Raw genomic sequence first — 4818 nt, forward strand, 5'->3', positions numbered from 1 at the left:
AACACAGTGCAGAAGGAGGCCATTTGGCCCATCGAGTCTACACCGATCCACTTAAGCCCACACTTCTACCCTATCCTCGTAATCCAATAACCCCATCTAATCCTTTTGGTCACTAAGGGCAATTTACCATGGCCAATCAACCTAACCTGCACGTCTTTGGACTGTGGGAGGAAACCGAAGCACCCGGAGGAAACCCACGCAGACATGAGGAGAACGTGCAGACTCCACACTAACAGTGACCCAGCAGGGAATCGAACCTGGGGCCTTGGCGCTGTGAACCCACAGTGCTAATCACTTGTGCTACTGTGATGATCGGAATACCTTGCCCCTTTAAGAGGCTTGGCATTGCCCCTTTAAGAGGCTTGGAACCCTGGGGGACTCTGCCTCTGGCTACGCCCCCTGGGAAACAGTATTTAAGATGAGACTCCATTTTGCGAGCACACTTCTCTTGGATGCTGCCATTGTTCAATGCTTATTAAAGCCTTTGATTACTGACCTAACTTTCGTGTCGTAATTGAGAGTGCCTCAGCTACCATGCTGCCCAGTGAAGATATACTGTGTGAAAATATTCACACGAAGGTCTTTTGGATGAGTAAAGAAGCAATTTATTATATCAGAATTCTGGGAGAAAGGCCTGAGGCTCCGCAGCCTTTAGACAGCACTCTTTCTCACTTGAGCCAAGGTTCACACAGGTTAATATACAGATTTGAAAGCAAAATCAGTTTGTAATCTCATTTACATACAGCCAATCACCTTTATTCATGCCACAATTCATTACATGCAACTAATTAGTCCTCCATTATCTCAGTCCATGCCATAAATGGTTATTGGTTTGTAATCTACAGCCTTTTCCTGTTGTTGCTAAGTCTTCATCTTGTCGCTAGCCGGCAGAACAGGGATATCTGAAGGCATTCAGACCTTGGGCAAAGTTTGTTAATAGTCCATTGTCTCTGAGTACGCACCTGGCGATGAGTCATTTGTTTTGCACACAGGGCTGTTATTCCAGTAGCAGAACAGAAAGTACATTGAACTGCAGAGTTAGATACAATTTGCAACATAGTTAAGAATTAGTTATATATTGTAAAAAGCAGGATTTCCCACCAACATATCCCACAATCATATAATGTGAGAGACAGAATTTTCTCACCAACAAGTGTATTAGGACATCTACTTTATTATTGTTCTATAGAGGGTGGCACGGTGGCGCAGTGTTATCACTGCTGCCTCACGTCGTTGAGGACCTGAGTTCGTTCCCAGGCCCGGGTCACTGACCTTGTGGAGTTTGCACATTCTCCCCGTCTCTGCATGGGTCTCACCCCCACAACACAAGGGACTGGATTCTCAGCACCCCAACGGTGAAATCGTGCTCGGCGACGGGGTCCAGAACCCAGTTTTCCAGCATGAAATCGGGCCCGGCGCTGGTTCCGCGATTCTCCGAGCCCCCAAAAAGCATATGCCGCGCCATTGATCCACCACCTGAAGCCATTGTCTGAGTACCGCCCCGCTATTCTCCGTCCCCGACTGGCTGAATTCCCAACGCCGTGGACCACTCATGGTCCCACCGTTGTGATACCACCATGGTAGCTGCGGATTCAGTCCGGGGCCGCCACAGTCGCGGGAAGGCCGATCGGAGGGTGGGGGAGCCTCATTCGGGACTCGGGTTTTTTTGTGCGGGAGGTCGGGTTGGGCGAGAGGCCAATCGGGGGCACTATTTCCATGGTCCAGGTCCGCTGTCTGAGTCTGCCATGGAGCACGGCTGGAGGCCGCCGCCATGCGCATGCGCGGCCTCTGACCCGGATGTGTGGGGAGACTGTATCGGCAGCTGGGGCTGCGGGCTCTGCGGCAGCTGTCTGCTAGCCCCCTGCAAGGCTGTGAATCTGTGGCCTTTTGACGCCAGTTTTCCTGGCGTAAAATACCACAGTTTTCACGATGGCATGGGGACTTAGTCCCTGGAAAGGAGAATCCAGCCCAAGATGTGCAGAGTAGTTGGATTGCCCATGCTAAATTGCCCCTTAATTGGAAAAATAATTTTTGTAAAAAAAATTGTTCCATAGAATCAATAGAATCCCTACAATGCAGAAGAAGGCTATTCGGTACATCAAGTCTGCACTGACCCTCCAAAAGTACTGTACCTAGGGCCATTTCCTCACCCTAACTCCACGCATTGATCATGGCCAATCCAGCTAACCTGCACCTCTCGAGGTGCTATATGGGAGTTGGCTCATCAGGGGTGTGTGGAAACCCAGCTCATATTAACTGAATAACTGAAGGAGAACCCCAGAATGGAGCACTGACAATGTTTGGATCTTAGGACAGATGAGTGTGTGAAGGGAAATGGCTCAGTGTGCATGGGAGGCTTCTTGCACATGGTTCAAAGGGCCTCACAAACACCTTTGCCTCCCTGCACATGCATGATTAAGGAGGAGATAGGCACAGGGTGAGGAGCTTCTCAAAGTATGGTGGCCGGTGGGGCTGGGGTCATCGCAAATAAACCATATCAAACGTCATTAACAATCATATGATACCCGTGCAACCAAATGTGAAAACAAAACCTCTTATGCTTACACTCCCACTTCTTCCAGATTCTCCCCCAATATCTGAAGCAGGGATGGAGGCAGCTTTCTGACTACTTTGCCCTGTTGTCTTGAATGACCATTGTAGCCGTCCTCTGAAGACCCGAGGCCTGGAGAGCGCAGGCTTACGCTGGCTGTCCTGCTGTGAGGCAGCTGCTTCCACCGCAGTCACAGAGGACAAAGCTGAAGGGACCTCGGACAAGGGGAGTTTTGAAAGGCCGGGAAACCTCAAAGGGTCCTAAGTGGAGGTCTATGGGGTGTCCAACAGTCACTTCTCTCCCCTTTGGGTGTCTGAGGACAATTGTCTGACTCCTTGAGGGGAAGGCGTATCTCCCCTTCTGAATAGGCTCGTTCCACTCCCTCCCCTGTCAGGCTGGCCCCCTCACATCTCTCCATTCTCTCTTCTGTTGCATCATAACATTTCCTGTACAAAGAGAGAAGGGGTTGAGAGCTAGGTTTCAGGTATATTTCTCATGCTTCCAGTTTTACAGATAATAGACTGGATTGTGTGCCGTACGATTGCTGCACTGCAGGTTGTCCACATTGGTTCTGGGCAGCGCTCTCCAGAGCAGTGATGACATAAGGATAAACCTCAAAGACGCATTTCATAAATGGTGCTTGCTGTTACCTGAGTTCACCCTGGCCCCTGACTCCCCCCCACCCCCCCTGTTCATTCATGCATTTCCTGGACTGCTGGGCAGTCCTCTGGCAGAGGCCTTGGGAACTGACCGGCTTTGAGACTTCCTCCCATGCTGGGTCGGTCGGTTGGATCAGCCACCTCACCACATCCTCAGGGTAGATGACCCCCCCCCCCCCATCTAGCCTCCATTGTATTCAGCAGGACTTCCAGGGAGGTGTCATTGAACCTGGGGGCTTTAGCTCCCTGTGATCAGTGGCCATTTCCCACTGGAACACCAGATAGGTTGATGTCTGGGTGCTTTTTAAAGATGTCGCCCATATATGACGGTGGGGTGCATGCCATGCATATCTGTCATTAAAAGGTGAGGAACATCTCCCGACCCTGGATACTGTGTCCAGGGTTGTTATGCCAGCAATGAATGGGCATGGTCATTTTCAACATGCATAGCCTAAAAGGCCTAAAACTATGGTACAAATGAAAAAATATACCAGTGGTTGCTATTCGAATCAATTAATGGCATGCTTGCACAAATACCTTTGTCAATGCAAAGTATTTTGGCATTATGCTAAAGCCATACCATATTATATTTAACCTGACATTGGAGGCCTTGGAGCAGGCTTACTCATACTGCTTTGTTTTTCATGACATACAAACTTCAAATGCATGAAAGGTCTCCCGCAGGTCTCCTTGATATCTTTCACATTTTCCTGCAATTAATTGACTGTTTAAAGAATGGAGATGCTGTTCTCCAAGTGTGGGAACATTTAATTGTGCTGTTTTGGTCACCACATTACAGGATGGATATAATTGTTCTGGAATGAGTACAGAGGAGATTTGCAAGAATGTTACCAGGGCTTGAAAATTGCAGCTATGCAGATTGGATAGGCTGGGGTTGTATTCTGCAGAACAGAGGTAGCTAAGGGGTGACATAATAATAACCTTTTATTGTCACAAGTATGAAGTTACCGTGAAACGCCCTGAGTCACCACATTCCGGCAGCTGTTCGGGTAAGCTGGTATGGAAATTGAACCCACGCTGCTGGCCTTGTTCTGCATCACAAACCAGCTGTCTAGCCCACTGAGCTAAACCAGCTTTTAAGCGAATTGAAAGAACAAAATTATGAGGGTCCGTGGACAGGAAAAACTTGTTTCCCCCAGTTGAGGGGTCAATTACCAAGGGACTTAGATTCAAGGTGATTATGAGAAAGATTAGAGAGGATTTGAGGGGAAAATTTTTCTCACAGAGAATAGTGGGTGTCTGGATAGTGGGGGTCCACTGCCCAAATTGATGGTTGAGGCTGAAATACTCAACTCATTTAATAGATACCAGGATCTCTCCCTGAAGTGCTCTAATCTGCAAGTTTATGGACCAGGTGCTGGAAAGTGGGATTAAAATGAGCAGCTAGTTTCTTTTTTAGCTGACTGAGACACTATAAAGACCCAGGAGGCCTGAGAAGGGAAGTAAACAAAGATTTATTTAGTTCAAAGAATGCAGCTGCTATGACAGTGCACACACAATAAGTCCCTGTTGGGACAACTGGAATGCTGGTCCCAGTCCGGGCGGCTTTCACAGATCAAGGTAACGAGTCCCAGCTGGGCTGGGAAA

Source organism: Scyliorhinus canicula, chromosome 8 (assembly GCF_902713615.1).
Source record: "Scyliorhinus canicula chromosome 8, sScyCan1.1, whole genome shotgun sequence".
Taxonomy (NCBI): domain Eukaryota; kingdom Metazoa; phylum Chordata; class Chondrichthyes; order Carcharhiniformes; family Scyliorhinidae; genus Scyliorhinus; species Scyliorhinus canicula.